The sequence below is a fragment of the Martes martes genome (genome assembly GCF_963455335.1).
Source record: "Martes martes genome assembly, chromosome: 1".
NCBI lineage: Eukaryota > Metazoa > Chordata > Mammalia > Carnivora > Mustelidae > Martes > Martes martes.
This window is the reverse complement of record NC_137888.1, coordinates 73137538-73155732: the sequence shown is the minus strand read 5'-3', so window position 1 is coordinate 73155732 and position 18195 is coordinate 73137538.

Below are 18195 nucleotides of genomic sequence, written 5' to 3'. Positions count from 1 at the left end.
TTGTGATCCCTTTATTACCTGAAAAAAGGCAGTTAGACATGACCACTTCAAAAGTGTGAATGCCATTATTCAATGTTTTGTACGGTATGTTCATCAGTGATCCATCTTGGGTGCAACTCGCCCGTAAGAGCTGGGAGTCATTCTCTCGCGTGCCTTTTTCTGAGACAGCGCCACACGGACAGGTGCACTGACAGAGACTCGCCAGTAGAGGCCTCTCTAGATTTGCCTTCGGATTGAGAACTCGGAAGGAGCCCCGAATCCGCGGCGGTTGACACAACTACTTGAAAAGATTCTTGTTGCATGGGGAAAAAGATCACTCTTTAATGCCCTTTTAAGTTCCACGATGTTGATTAATGTTGCCCTTTACATTAGTGATGTTTCAAGTAAAAGAAAACAAATTTAAAATGGATCAATTCTATTGAGGATGCGTTAATTAGACAGAGACGCTGCCATATGCTGCGGCTGGAAGGTCCGCTGGCCTTTCCCTTGTAGTTACCTGTGTAAAACCCACCCTATCCTCTACATGAATGCCCAAGCTGAATAGCTATTTGAATGAAGGCTTTAGTTTGATTCGCCATACAAGGGGTACTGTGTCACTGTGTTTTCTTTCTAGGAGTCACTAAGTGATTTCTATATCTGTTGTCATGGTGATATAGCAAAGCAGGGGAAAATGGGGGCAACTTCAGGCTTTCTCCTCACCCTCAGCACTAAGATGTTGTTAGCAAGCCTATAAAACATTGGGCTTTCTCTGGGCCTTCTTTTTGTTCTCTGATTGTCAATAAAACTCATTTTAAGGGTAACAAGGACATCTAAATGTCATCTGTCACCGTGTTAGAGAGATTAAGTTTGTTTAGGGACTTGTGCTGGACAAAGGCCACTATTTGTTCCGCAGATACAAAGCGGTGTTGGCTATCACCACTCTTGATTTAGAAGGAGGCCCGGAGACCATCGAGGAAACATCATCTCAGTTGCAGGTGACGGAGAGGCCTTCTTGACGTGACAGCATTAAAATGACAGAAAAAAAAAAAAATAATGACGGTTTTGAACGAGAATCTGCAGCTCTATTTTCCACACCCCTTTGTAGACACCCCAAGCAGAAAGTCTCCTCTTAGACCTGAGGTAAGAAAAGAGCTGTTGAGGGCCACAGGCCTATTTAAACACATGACATGCACACCTGAGGGTCCTGGAATGAATGATAAAAGAAGGGAGAAATGTTTTGCAAGGGACGTCCGACAATAATATGTTCTGCATTAATTCAGCATTTGCCCAATAATGAGGCTAAATGGAATGTACAGATTAATGAAGACATTGGTGTTATTAAAATCAAATCCTGTGGTTCATATGCTTTTCTTAATAATGAACATTGTGGCTATTGGAGAGGAAGAACAGGATTTTTTTCTATTAATTTGGCACACATCCCAGATCTCATTCAACCAGAACCTATCCCCCGCAAAACGCGTCCGTGGCCTTTATGCGCCTTCGTCTTTCTGTTTCATATCTGTGTTAATTTGAGGGAAAAAATATTTCCCCTTTATAGAAAGATTTTAAAAAGTGAACATGGAACCTAAGTAATAATTAAGTAATTTTAAAAATAGGATGCTTCTTTCAGTATAAAAGGTGATGGACAAGTATATAAAATTACACGCACGTAATGGGGTGCTCACATCACATCTGCCTGCACTCTGGAAATTGGTGCAGCTATCTGGGGGCTTTCAGAGTCTGGTCACGTTAATTCATCTCAAATACTATTTTATAGGAAATGTGCACGGGAGAGAGGGCCACTATGTTAAAACTTAGCTGAGCTGTTATAAATATTGGACAATGGGAGCTTCTTTATTTGCAATTTACTGGGTCTTGACAATTGAGATATTTATAAAATATGATTGAAAACAGAGTACCACGACCCGTTTTCTAATATCCCCTTGAGCACAACCCCACATATGACATGCGTGTGTGCCCAAGCACCACACGTAGAGTGGAGCTCACATCTGAAAGGACAATGGGACCAGGATAAACTCCCTCTTGGCTCTGTGAGGGAAGGGTATATACAAATATATTACACATATATATGGCAAACTTTGAGTTTCCTTAATTCATGCTCTCTCAAATCAATGTGAAAATCTGATTTTAGTCATGCTAGAAAGATGTACTTTCTATGCTATGTAAATGCTATGTACTTCAACTACTGGGCAGATTCCATTTTCGTTGTATATTTGGCAGTGTGTGATGAGGAAGATAAACTTATAAAGGGCGACTTCGAGAATTATACCTTGTTAAAAAGCAAAAACCCTGGGAGCTGCACAATCACACATTCGTAGATATGCCTGTAATATTAAACATGTGCAACTCCTTAAAAGAGCTACAGCAGGATTCCCTTTTTTAAAAAATTCCTGGAGCACATTACCATCAAGCTCAGTGTGATTTTTTTTTTTTTAAGATAGAAAGATTTATTCTAGACAAACTAATGAAAGCAAATACAGTGCTGAAATGCTGTTACATCAATATTATGGGCCTAGATGACTTTTGTTTAGTATCTTAATAGCTCGGTCATTTCTTATTCATTCAGCTACACACAAGACACCAGGGTGTTATGAAGGACAATACTCTCGGGGCATTTTGAGTTCAATGTGTGTTTCTCTAGTTATGCAGAACATGTGTTGGCATCAGTGATGGTTACAACAGGGGAATCACAATATACAATGAAGTTTTGCCTCGTTGTTCGGAGATAATTTTCTGTTCCTTGAAACACAATCTTTGGAACAGCTGAAGTGTAGTTTTCTGGTGCTCTGTTACAGAACGTGCTGGATGCATGTCTTCTCTCTATTTTTTAACCTCTTATTTCTTATATTATCTCAGATAAAGAGTTATCTGGAAGAATCAAAAACAGATCCCTAAGAAAAAGTATGCTGAGCTTCAAAACAGACCGATGAAAAGGAATATTTGTCACTTATACTTGAGGCTATAAACAAGGGGACTGAGAAAATAGATTGGAGAAGTCCAGTAATTCACAAAGATAAACACACACGCACGCACATACAGAGTTACATGCATTAAGCTTTACTACTTTGTCCCCAGAAGGACATCTCTGTTACCCTAGATGTTTTGTAGCTTTACAGATTCAGAGTAATTCTAATGAGAAAGTAAAAGGAAATGGGTGCTACACCATATCATTTTGTTCCCTAAATTTCTTGGGCTGAAAATCCTCTAAATGCCTTTAAGTAGCTATGCAATTTAGATGTATTATTTAATTTGTATGGCCTCAATTCCCTGTCCAGGAAAATATAGGGATAGGTCTAGGTAACCTCTGAGGGCTCTTGCAGTCCTAAAGGAAATTCATATAAGGTTTTCAATTTTTGAACATGTCTAATACTTTGAAAGCAACTATTTTTACTAAGAAAAAAATAACAGAATTGACAAGATTTTCACAGTATAATTAATGTTCAATAAAATATGCAATTTTACTTAAGATTTACTGTGCCCAGTTAAGAATGCAGGCAGTTGTATTTTCTAAGTACTATAATCTTTCCACTTTTGACAAATGAGTAGCAAAAGAATTCATCAGATTGGGACTAAGTTAATTTGTCAAGGCTTTGTATCATTCTGGGTTTTTAACTACTCTTTTGCATTCAGGAAATAGTTAAACAACAAGTGCAAATCCATTATGGAACAGTCCATAAGTAAAAGACAGTATCTTTGATGAATAATACACTCACTTGATATGTTGTCACTTGTGAATATTCCTTCCCCTCTCCTCTCCCATCCTGCATCCAAATTCTCAAATCATGCTTTTTATTCTTGTTTAGAGCAATCATACAATATCTAAATTTATCATAAAGTAAGTGACTCCGGTAGGTAATTTCTGCATTGTAAAATTCACTTTCCACCTTACAGAATCTACTATTTCTTTATCAGTAGTAGTCATCTTCAAGGAGATCTGTAAATAATATGAGTAAGTCAGTCTAGCATTATCTTCTCAGGAATATTTAAGCCAAATAAAGCACTTTATGTCCAGAAATAGCTTAACAAAGATATTGGATTGATGCGATTATATACAATTCTATCTCTTCTGCTCATTAGCTCTACTGACTAGAGTTTCAAAATGTTTTCATTTCCACTTGTAAATATAAAATTATACAATATTTATCCATTTTTTATTTCATTCAGCTATTAATTAAAATTGAAATGCATACTCCCATACAACCATTTTTAAAAGTTAGGAATAAATCACATTTCATTAATACTAATAACTGCACCATATGGGAAAAAATCCTATAATGTTTAAGAAAGTATAAGAATTGGCCTAATAATGTATGTTATAGAAAGATGACTCTTGTCATATTTTCTTATTAGTTACTGGTATATTGTTTCATACATTAAAGATTGAGAATGTGTGGTAAAGTAATCAAAATTCCTGATGAGATCATCTTCTAATTTTTGAAATTAAAACCTTTTCTTTTTCATATTTTAAATTATACTAATAATTTAAATTAATTTAAACCATCAAATATTTTAAAGCAACAAAGTAAGAAAAAATAATAGCATAATTATAAAATTCAAATAAAGCATTCTTTGAATCTGCATCACAGCTTATTATTTTCCATAGTACTTAGGTCTTCTAACTCTACAAAAAAATTTTGGACTTATACATTACAAGATAAATAATAAATCTCTTAAGGAGATGATAATCTTAATTGTGATTTAATCATAATGGTGACAATTTTAAAATGTTTTTAGGGGAAAATTCAAAATAAAACTATAACTTTGAAATGTTACTAAAATCAATTTTCCAATCAAAGAAATAGTCCTACTTATGAATGTATTATTTGTAGTATTTTTAAACTTAATGATGTTCTAAACTGATATGTACATTATACAAACCAAGAAATTTGAATGGTTAAAAAAATTAGAATTTCAGTTCCATATGAAAGCCATTCTTTTAAGATACTTTAAGTTGAAATGATGGAGTCCCTTTATCACTGTGCTTACATTTGTACAATCTAAAACTCAAGCAAACAAACAAACAAAGATCTTAGTATATAAAACTTGGATAAGTTGTCCATTCTCATTGTAGCATCTGAATAACAGATTTTTCAATCTGTAAAAAAAAAAATGGATTTTCTTGACTTATCTTTTCTTGAGCTTTAAGTATCAGTATTGTTCATTTTGTTGCAAAATTTTATACATGCTTTAAAAGAATGACTTGTTTCTCTTTTGGTTCCACTACCTAAGTTTCTGGATGTTTGGGGGCTTTTTATATTATCCACATATCACTTTTTTAGTAAGGCATTGGTTAAAGTGAAGTATTCATAGAGATTTCACAGTTCATTTATAACATTTTTCTTATCAGTTCCAAGGGGAAAAAACAACATAGATTTTTAAAAATATTTCCTGACACATTAAGAAAATAATGCCTTGAAGTGTAGAAAAATCAAAATTCCATCATTTGAATTTCAACTCTAAAAACTATGTGGAATTAGTGATATAAAGTGATATTTAATAAGAAAAATAGATCTCCCATCAGATAATAATCCTGTTGCTTTCAACAGGCTACCTTCTCTAGGTTAAAAATGGTTAATTCAGGTATTATTTAAATTACTTTAAAAAAAATTACCTTTAAGAGAAAATTTTTCTACTGACATAATTCATATAAGAACAGAATAAAATAGCTGAGGAATGTGATCACAACAAAACAGTGAATATGTATTTTCAGAAAATATTTGAATAGGACTCTTTTGTAAATGAATGTATATGTAATTTAAAAAGAATACGTTAATCCAAAATAGCAACATCTTCATTGGATGGTATAGCCTTTTTGGAAACTATAAAGACACCAACTTCACTACTTTGCTATTATCAGACTGAGCTTCCATTTCTTTTAATACTCTCTCATTTTTTTCTCCTGCAAAGAATAATTTACTTGAAGTAATTTTGTTCTTTCATCATTGCATTTTATCACTCTTATTTCTCTGTGTCTCTCTTTTACCTAAACCTTGGTATTTTCTTATGGCCTCTGTTTCTTTAATAGCAATCTTTAATAACCTTATAGATCATTTCACATTTCAGTCTTTATTATTTAAGCTCGATATTTAATGAAACCACTTTAAATAGCATAGAAAAGTGAGTAAAAAACACTAATATTTTATATTTAAATAATATTGTGCCCCTTGAAAATGCTTCTTAAAATCATACTCAAGTCTCTCTTTAATGCCTAAAATTATATTATAATTTGGCTGCTTCTTCATAGGCATATTTAAGATGAAAAATCCTAAAGAGAAGTCTTTGCCCTTAAGGAATGGAAGGGGAGGGAAAACATTTTTTTCTTTTCCTTTTTTTAATCAATATCACAAAGAAATGAAATTAGTAGATGAATTTTGCAGCAACTTTATAATATTTAAAAATAAGGAAGAAGCAAAGTAAAGATAAAAGTACACTCAAGTCTGGTGTCAATAATATTAGGAAAGTTCATGTGTATATTCTTTCTCCACCCATATTGTTTTGTTTTAAAACAACCTTTAAAGGCTTTTTGGATAAGCAGTATTAGTAGAGATGTAGCTTCAGAGTTAGAAAGGTCAGAGTTCAAATCTTGACTCTAGAAAAGGCAAATACATTCCCAAAGTCACCCTTCATTCATCTATCAAATAAGTCATAACAATTCTGTGACAATTAAGGTAAGGCATTTCAAATACTTACCAGAGAAACTGGCACCCTGGAAGAGTTCAATGAAGTTGGGTTTTTATAATGTTATTAGTATTTGCCAGACAACATAGCATCAGCAAAATATAAGTAGATAGATACACATGTAGGTTTAGAGTCAGGTAGGATATGTTGATTCTAACACTTACAAGAGGAGTGGCATTTGATCAACTAATTCTAATGAGTTGAGATCAACTCATTCTAATTCTCTGAGTTTAAATTTCCACTTCTATGAAAGTCTATATATTTGATAGAGGCACCAAATCTGTTCTAGATCAGTAAATGCTTATAAATGTCTAATTTGCATTTGTTGATTTCTTATGGTATAAATCCTTCCATCATGGCCAATTTCAAGCTTCCAACACAGGGTTGGAAAGAGATGTACAGTTAGTTGCACATCATTATATGTGTGATATAGTATTTCTCATTATATTATTTTATCTTATATGATATTATTTCCCCATATAGATTCAATAATTGTTAGCAACATCAAAAGCAGAGTTATTAGTGAATTATTATATAATAATTAAGAATAATGAGTTTTGAATATTATCCTTTTTATTTTTTTTGCAATATTATCATTTTAGTATGATTTATTTTATGATAAGTTTTGTAATTTTTTTATAATAAGAGTTATGTTCAGCAGCTCAGCTCTCAATAGTTCTGAAAATTTAACCATCATCTCTTGTGAGCCAAAAGGAGCTGGCTTCAGTAGTACGACAGTCTATGAAGATTAAATTAGGTAAGACTGGCAAAAATGCCTACACAGATTTCCTTTTTAACAAAGCACTTTGCAAGTTACATATATCCATATCTATATATTTATAGAGCTATAAGGCATTTTATATTTATTTGTTAGACTGATTTACGCATATTTCTTTGCCACAACACAATGAATTATTGCTTTTATCTGAGTCAAGTAGGAAAGTAGATGAAAATACCAAAACAAATAAACAAAAACAAATAAACAAAGCCCTCTGTTAGACAGAACTCAGTCTGGAAAACATCTAAGTCTCCACCAGTGTAATCACTCAGAACGTATTTCAGTATCAATCGACTCAATTTTTGCCTTCAGTAATAATTTCAACTCCACCGTCAATGACTATATGAGACATAAATGCTATAAAATTATACTAAAACTTTTTTAAATTTAAATTTTGATATTTAATTAGCAATTCTAATTTATAAAATATGTGATTAATACATCTTATATGTACTATCTTATATATTTAATTTTAAATTAGCAATAGCAAATCTTACAGCATTTAGTCAGACTAAAGAAAATATTTCAATATTTTTCTTCTTAGATAAGTTCATTTGCCTGAGCCAGTTGATTTTTTAAAAACTAAGCATAACGTGATTCAAAATTGGCACCCTGGGGAATCATTGCCACCATAAAGAATTCTCTGAAAAATCAATTAAAGCAAATTTAAATAAATCAAATGAAAGGAAGCTCCTTCATGGAAACTCTCAAAATACAAACATATTAAAACTATACGAAGTTACTCTATATTCAAAATACATACAGATATTTCTCCTTCATTACTAATGTGATATTTTTCCAAGTCATCCAACAAATACTTACTGAGGAACTACCATATTTCAGATTCTTGTGCTAGATGATTTTCCATGTTACTTTGATTCTCAACTTCTCTTTGTTAATATCTTAACCAGACTATTTAAAACTTTGCACATCTCAAGCCTTATAAAAGAGCTCTCACATTTTCACATTCTGCTATGATTTTATTTGTAAAGATTTTTATATTTTTCTCTGCCTTCTTTACTCATCAGTCTTTGATTTTCTAAAGATTTTGTGCAAATACCACATTAAATATGATATAAATTTAATCAGCAAGAGTTACATTTAGTTGTTTCATGCAACATAAAAAGGAGAATATTTGTTAGTTGAGCTGATTATAAACTAACAGCTCTATAAAAATACTTTTAATATTCCTCAGGTTAAAAAGAATAGGAGTTAGCTAATTTTCTCATTCAGAATAAAAACTATTAGCCTATTATATTACTCAAGTTTTAAATACATACACCCACACATGTATTATTATGTGTATCTGGTTTAAATTAGAGAAATGAAATTGAGTCTCTGATTTTTCTCTCCAAATTCAGAAAATAAAATATAAATACCTAGATAAATGGTAAAATAATCTGAATGGTTTAAGAAGTGAACTCAAAAAGAAAATAGTAATAATGGTAAAAAGCTAAGTTATTTTTCAAGGTCATTATCACTTACAATAAATTAGTTTTTCTCATCTATAGTGATGTTTAACTAGATATGCCAGAAAATGTATATTATTTTAATCTTCATGAACATTCTCAAAGTTTCAAGTGTATAATGGAAATTGCTTTTAAGTGTTATATTTTTACTTTGATGAAATAATCTTTGGACACTCTTTTGACAAACAAGTACTCAGTTTGTACTCTTAGTATTATATCAACATTGCCCCATAGAGCTGATCCTTTATTTGTAGATTTTATTATGATGGAACAGAGTGGTTTACAGAGAGGGAATGTGTAAATAAATCACAGCTTCCTAAAAAAATACAGACACAGTTAGAAAATTTCCACTGGCAGTGAAACTTGTTTTGAACTATATTTTTATTTCAAAATAAATGTAACTTACTGAGATTCACATTCCTTAAGTAACTGGGGAACAGAAAAGAAAAACAAAGAAGTGGAATGAAGTCATAAATTGTAATTGACCCTAAATGTAAAATCATTCTTAACCTCAAAGATTTAGTTTCACTTTAAAAAGGCAAAAATGGAAACTAAGTGTATTTTAAACACTTGTGCTAATTTATAATCTGCTTTAAAGACATCATTATTGTTTATCATTGAGGAAACTGTATGTCTTAGATATGTTAAGTGACCTCTTATGCCTATGATCAAAAAATGATGAATTGTCCAAAATCCTGTAGACAGACACAATGAAACAACTTATTGATATTAAAAAAGTCATTAGTGTCAGGAATGTAATAGAGATTTCATCCATGGAGGCATCGTTTATGAATTCACTATTTAGTCTTTATTCCAAATTTTAAAACAAATAGATAAACTTTTAAATTCAGTATTTGGTAAGTTTTAGGAAACACTTATTTTCTATTAAGTATGGGAAATATGGAAAATCTAAGTATACACTGGTGCAAGAATCACCAAACTTTTGAAGCAATAACAATACTCCTCTTAGAAAAAGCAAAAAGTCCTAAATTTCACCTATTGTCTTTTCTAAAGAAGTGCAATTGTACCAGTCTGTTCATTTTATTTTTAAAGTAAAATTAGCATTATAACCACAATTTTAAAAACTTAGGGTAGGTATTCAAATAATATCTACCAAATATTGTGATCTAATAAAACCAAACATAATCACACCTGTTTAGGATATTTTTTCCTTTTTTACCCCCCTAAGGGATAAACTGAATTTGTCATGTTATTGATAATGCCTGATTTTCAGGAACAGTGATTTGTATAATAATAATAATGATTTCACTCTGTACAGAATCATGATCTAACAAAAGCATCCTGAACTAAGGAAACTTGACATCACAAGATTTTCTTTCATGTGCTGTGTATTAAAAGGCCATTTTATTAGTCACTTCACATGAACAAGCTACTATAATCAGGCAAATGGAGGGTTGGTCTTTCAAGAGTCTATCATTAATGACACTGAAAAGTTTAAAACTAATGTTTAGAATTTGGTAGTTGGAGAAAATTATTTATGGAATAATTTGCATTGTGATTTTAGAGCCAAAGTTTGATGCATGACTTTTATTGTATTTGTAACTCAGTGAACACCATGGTTAGCTGTGTCCACAAAAGGAAACCATGCATTTCCATTCCTAAGTATACACAGATACCAGAAGGTTACCAAATAGAACAAAATTAAATTATTTAAAATTGTGATCCATGACAATTATTTTTTAATTCAATTCTTGAATAAAGTATTAGGATCTAGATGTGACCATCTATACTTTCTTGTCTTTGGGGATATTGCAAAACTTCAAAAAACACTACTGGGTATTTTGGGGAGAATAGTATGTAATTAGAAATTTTAGTTATCTAAGTTTGAATCCTGTCTCAATCATTTATTAGCTTTATATCCTGAGTAAAAGAGATTAACCATTCTCAATTTCCTGAATTGAAACAAAAAAGGATAATAAAATTTACCTAAGAGAGAGGTTTTTGAGAACTAAATGAGAAATACATAGAAAAACTAGCACAATGTCTGTCATAGACTAAGAGTTCAATATCACTCTTTCTGTTCACATTCCCTTCAAATATGAAATTACATCTGTTTTCAAACTTTGTGGTTGTCATAACTCCAAATCTGAAGAAATACTTTGCCTAAATCACAGGTTCTAATTATAGATTATCTTGGTTGATCAGAATATTTTGGACCTTCTTGAAGTTGGACTCTTATGTTGTTAAGACTTTTGTTGGAACAACTTACACTTTTATCCACAAATTATTAACTAATAAGAAAAAAATGAAAACTATATTTCCTGTGGCTAAAATGAAAACTTTCAGAAGAACATTATCAGTGTCAGACTGGTTGCCCTGCCACTAGTATTTGTCCTTCCTGTAGTGACAGTATTGGTCTAAGCAATATGTATGATTTTCAGTGTAACTTTGCAAATAGAAAACAAAACTGGAGAAGAGACTAGAAGAACAACCAAACAGAAGAGCACACGCTTGGACCCAGAAAAAGAACCAAGGGAGGAAGAGTAGGAAATAAGGCCTAAAAGAGAAATAACCACCCAGTGAAGAAGGGTAGTTAACTTCAGCAGAGTTCAGGAGCAATAAGTCTAAAGATCGGAAATTGATTTTGATCAGTAGGTCATTGTTGATGAACATGAGTATAATTTTTGTATAATAGTCTATGCCCATCTACAAGGGTTAAAGGAAGATTGGATGTTTGCTTTGCCAAATAGCTGTGCCTGAGTCCACATGGACACTCATGTTACAAAATTCAATGGAAAGTTTTAATTTTTCTTGAACTCTAAGCCAGATATGGCACTATTGACAACTTTTCTTCATAGAAAATCATCTTCCCTTGGTTTGATTTACACTAACATTTCTATTGTTCTAACCCTGGCTGCTTGTAATGCTCTGTTGCAGACATCCTCCTATATTGACCATCCACTGTGTAATTATTCTTTTGGTCTTAGGCCCTATTCTCATATTACTTTATAATCTCTTCTCATGCAACCTTATTTTTGTCTATAGCTTAATTGATCAATTATACCCAAATGATTCCTAAATGTTTATCTCTATCCAAGACTTTACTTTTGAGCTTCAGGCCTATACCCAGCTACCTTCTCAACAACTCCACCGATGTGTTTCCAAAATACTTCTAACTCATGGCATTTTATAGAATCCTACCTTAAAAAACTTAAATTCTCAATTGTAGAAAATAGATCCACCATCTATCCAGTTTCTTAAGCCAGAAACTTGAATCATCCTATATCCAGTCCATCACTAAGTCCCATCAGTTTCTGTTTCTAAGTGTCTCCAACCATCTATTCTCCTTACCACCAAATTCATTCTCTGTACATGGAAAGGATGATTTGTTCAATATTCAAAACACATCAGATAATGTCTTCCATTTTCAGCACCTCGTCACTCCTGTTTTAAGTGATTTAACTAATTTTAGAATAATGACTGAAATATGTATTAGAACATACAAAACTCAGAATGATTTGTCTCTTTCCTATCTGTCTATAAGCCCAAAAGAGATAAAAGCAATAACCGTTCAAAGTTGAGTCAAGTGAAATGTTATTTCAGGATAAAGGATAAGTCTACATTCTTGAACTTGGGAAGACAAGATCCATTAGAGAGAAATGTAGTAAATCTAAAAGGTAGTAATAGGTAGAATCAAGGTAGAAAGGTAATAATAGAAGAATCAAGATCTTAGTAGTAGGAGTAAATAGAGATAGTTTACCATGTAAGCTTACTAGTGAATAAAAAAGGGTAAAATGTTAAATTTAAATATGAATATGTACTTTCATAATTGTTTTCAATTAAATTATATATTAACTATGACTGATTATAGTTTATTTGGGCATAGGCATTAAAATTCATTACAAGATAAGATGTGAGCAGATATTTATTACTGGGCTTCAATTTAAAATATTGTATCATGTTCTAGAAATGCATTTAAACACAAAGAATTATTTGCTCTATATTCTCAAATGTCTATGGTTTCTTAATTTACATTTTCAATGAAGCGCAAAGTTGCAATTTAGTATAAGATTATTTATTTTTCGTTTACCAGTGAATTTTGGAAATCATGCAATGCTATCAGACAATTCTTGGTTGACTACATAAAAACCAGCCCTATCCTAAAAAGATGAAAATTTGCACTATTGAAAACGGTCAATAAAGAGCTGCAGGCTCTGAGGGCAATTCCAGTTATTAGCAGATGTATGCTCTTGTGAGTATACAAGTACCTCTTCATATCTCTTTAACACTTGTAAAGTGTCACTGTGTAAACTACTTTCTGGGATGAAGCCAAGCACTTTGGAAGCTGAATTAAGTCAGGCAACTAAAGGTCTATTTATTTCACTGAAACAGTGAATAGTGTATGAACTAGAAGAAGAATCTGATTCAATAAGCATTAAATAATTTGTTTCTGTATAATTTTACCTGAGATGTGACTGTCAAGTATGGGATTGATTTTTAGGTGCATATTTGAACATAAAAACCCTCATAACTGCTATTTATAAAGAGACTAATCTTGAGATAGTGCATGTTTACTTCAATAATGATTCTAGCAATTAAGAAAATTTGAGAATCCTCTTTTGGAATTAATTTCAAAGTAAGATTATTGGTCAAACATGAAATTCCCTGAACATTTTTGTCATAAATTTCTTTGGAATAAAATTTGATTTCCTGGGTTCTTCACCAACTTTTTTGTTTTCTTACTTAAAGTTGGAAAATGTACGGTAGTTTAGAAAAAGAAATAGATCATTTACAGTTGTCAACTATTTGCCATGTAAAAGAATACCCTAAAATAGAAGTTACATAAATATTTTGAGGTTTAGCATCCTCATCTGAATACATTTCTAGACGTTAGGTGTATAGACATTTACTGATCCCTGACCACATCACCACCAATACAATTAATAAACTCAGTAAAAATCAGCAAAAGTCCTAGAGTCTGGGAAAGAAATTTTGATAAAGTTCTGTGGATATAGCAGAAATAGAACCATATTAAATACAATTACTTTAATCTGTCCATCTTTAAAAACAATATGACCAGAGAATAAATTAGGCTGCTTATAAATAAAGAAAACTTGAGTTTAAGACCTTTCTTTCTTTCTTCTTTTCTTTCTTTCTTTCTTTCTTTCTCTTTCTTTCTTTTTTTAGACATCTTTCTCTTGCATTTTAAATGCAAGAATTCAACAAAGATTGCCTTTACATTTTGAGGGGAAATAAAACCCATTCATTATACACATTCCTAAATAGGCAGGATTTAAACAAATATCCATATATTCTTCCTGAAGTTATTTTTATTAATTGGACTGTGATCCGACTGCCTTAGATAAATTGCAAACCTATGCAATACAAGGATAAGTGGTGAGCATTGAAGCTTACTCAATAATTTTTAGGTCAATGCATTAATATATTTATTTATTTCAATCCCTATCATGAGCTCAAGTCAGTTTTGAGATGTCTGAAAATGTGATGAAAGAGCCTCATGGAAGGAGGCAGAGAGAAAAAGTAGCAGAGAAGACTGTGAGAAGGCTGTCACTACAGATTTCAGAAGTAGTAGCAAATGCATACTTTCTGAAGATGAGGGGCATAACCTGAAGTTGAAATATCTGTATCTTTTTTAAAACAGCAAGAGCAGGAGCAGAGGTGAACTGCTGAGCTCTAGACTGGGTTTGGTTTATAAAAACAGAGAAAGTGGAGTTCTGTGAAGCATCTCAGAGACACAGAATGTGGTGCAACAGAGAAGAACTTAGACTTGCATTATGAAAATCAACCATCTGTGTTACTAATGAGATATGTCTCTCCTGAAGGAAACTCTTGTAAATAGCTGATCCAGAAAAACCCTACTAATTTAACAGTGGACTTAAAAAAAGACAAGAAGAGCTTGGATTAAAGAAGTCACCATCATTACAAAAGAAAAGAAAGAAGTAGTATAACTTTCCAATAGATGAAATCTACTCACCAGAAAAATGTTGCTGATCAGCTTATTTAAAAATATAAACAATAATTACCCATTAAAAAAAAATAACGAAACAGTTGTTTCTTTGGAGGAAGACCTCAATGTGGAAATACAAAAATTCAGGAAGGAAATGGAAAGATAATAAAATAAAATGAAACATGATCTGCCTGAAGTCCGAAAAGATGAAGAGGAAAATGATGTAAAAGAATATAAAAAAAATTTTTTTAAATAGAGAAAAACAAAGGAAAATGGGAACTAAGTAAAATGCCTCAAAACACAGAGAAGAATTTTAAAAGTAACTAAAATTAAACAGAAATTTCAGAGGAGCTAAAAAGTCTTAGAAAAAGCAATTGTTATAGAAGAGAAGCTGAAGGGATTAACATACACATAAATAAATATTGAAAATAATCCAAAACAGTAGAACAGAATAAATATTTAGGTATATATAATTCAAGAAAACTTTTGTGAATTAAAGATTTGAATTAGCATACTTAAAATGTCAAAATAGTCATGTGAACATCTACCAATAATCTTTCTACAAGTAAGTGTTTATTTGATTATGAAAATAGACTATAAAGAAAAGCCCACAAAAAATAATTTACTCATAACTCCACCAGAGATGTTAATCATTAATGTTTATTATATCTGTTTCAATTTTCCTGCACTTAACTCTGCATACAATATAATATATAATAACATATAATTTAATATTATGTATGGAAAATTTAGTATATGATAAAATATGTAATATATATAAAATTATACTTAGACATATTTTTTACATTAAATAAATATGTTAGGTACATTTAAACCCATTTTTAATTCTAATCTAAAATTATGTTGAAAAACACTCTCATGCTTATGGTAAAAAAAATTACACGGAACAAAATTGCATTAAGTGAAAAGCTAATCTTTTTCCCATCTCGGGCTTTTATTCTCTTATCTTTCTAGGTATTTACACAAATGGAAACATACTATGTTTTGGATATTTTTTCCATTAATAATGCATTTATTTACAGACTCTCAAAGGGTCAAACATCAACAATGTAAGTCTACTCTACTCTTTTTGATGGCCACATGATATCACATTAAAAGGAGGTACTATAATTTGCTTAAGCATACCATTAGCTTATTTTTGATCTTTAGCTTTTCCAACAATGTTGCCGTGGATATCTTGCATATAAATGTAAAATACTTGTTAGTATTTTGGTAAGATAAATACCCAGAAATGCAATTGTCGGGTAAAAATATAGGCACATTTAAATTTTTTACAACTATTATCATATGAATCCCCAAGTTTGTTACCATTTTCCATATTCGGAAAAATGGAGTGAAGCCATTTATGTTCTTTTCCCCTCACCACACTGTACATACCATTTTTAAAAAATCTCCACCAATATGATAAGTGAAGCAATAGTACTTCCTTGCTATTTAACTAAAATTTTTAAATCATAAAGTTGTGCATCTTTACTGTCAACTTGCATTTTTTTATATGAAAATTGACTGTTGGTAAACATTTCTCATTTTACTATTGGGTGATTATTGTTTTCATATTGATTTACAAGAGCTCTTTACATATTAAATAAATCAATATTTCTGCATGTCATATATGTTACAATTAGTCTTTGTCAGATTGCAGTTTCTTTACAGATGCTGTTCATTTCTACTTCTATAGGTAAAACTTTTTAACTGTAATAAGTGAAAAGTACTTTGTGACTTAATTATAAAGGCTTTCTTCCTGTATAATTCAATTTTTACTTTTCATAATTTCCTCTGCATTTAAACTCCTTTATTAAAAATACTGCACAGTATCCCATGGTATTGATGAATCGTAATTTTTTAGCCTATCCCTTGTTACTGGTTATTTGGTTATTTGTTCCTTTTTTTTTTTTTTTTGGAATTCTGGGCAGTATTGAGAAGAATATCCATATGTTTTATATATATTATTATAGTTATGACTTTCCTAATTATAGATCATAATTATAATTACACTATAATTAGTGTCAAATAGCATTCTTATGTTTAATATTTTGCATTTGTAGCCTGCCAAATGGCCCTCCATGAACATTATAACAATTTACATGCCCACAAGCAATATATGTGAAATGTCATTTTTTGATACCATTACCAAAGCTGAGTATTATTAGTTTTAAATACATTTTCCAATTGTAAGTTTTATGGTCAAACTTATCTCAGAACAAAAAATTGCATTATTCATCCCCAGTCCTTTGTCTTTTTCTTTAGACTTCTGTTCTAGTACTTTTTACTCTAAACTTAGTTTGTTTTCTGTGCCACTCAGACAAAAGATTGACTCCAAGGATAAAGATGCCCCCTGGGCAAATGAAAGAGAAATTGCACAAAGAAAAATTCAGGTTGCTGCTTTTCCAAGTAAGAGGATCACTCTTTTCTAGAACATATTTAGATGCTTCTTTTCTTCAGTCTAACAGCCCCATGTTTTGTATTGAAATAAAAACATCTTCTCAATTGCATTATGTCTCCTTCCACAGCCCATTTAAACTTCTATTGTATTCTGTTCTCACTTGTCTGGGGGAAAAGATGGACTATGTCTATGAGGCTGAGTGAGGCTCAGACTCCATATCATTTGCTTACATCCTCATCGTCATGGGTGGCAGAGGAGGGCAATTCATTCTCTCTCCACTAAAACCCTTCCCTCACATGTGGTGCAAAGCTCCAGGCAGACAGGCTGGAGACTTGTATGTCCTCCAAAGACTGCAGTTGTAAAACCGCTATTGCAAGATCAGACCCTTGCTAATTACAATACCAACATCTATTAACTTTTTCATTCATCACCAATTTTCATTCATTTCTTAAGGCTAATACTAATTGCAACTTAAAAAAAATAATAATGCTAAATAGGGCAAGCAATCTGGGAACCCAAATGGTATATGCCCCTCCTGATACACATTCTCTCATTAGACACATTCACAGAGGAGGGAAAAAAAATCCTTCCAAAGTGCTGGCACTGCAAATTATTATTTTTATAAATTATATTTGTTCTAGGGTTATTGAATATACTATTTTTTTAACTTATAAAGTGAGAGTTTGGGGATAATCGACTTGGTAAGCAGTCTCAATGGAGAATTTAAAATGAGGGAAAACATGGTGAAGAGGAAATAATAAGGGGAGGAAAGTACTAGATCTTGAAAAGTAATCTGGGATAAACCAAAGGGACTTTTAATAAACATGATCTTTGTTAAATTTCCTCTGGATATAGCCAGCAAAGATTCCAGAAATATTTTGCTACTTAAGAAAATAACCACTTCCCTAAAATGATTTTCCTGCCTGGCCTGTTATCA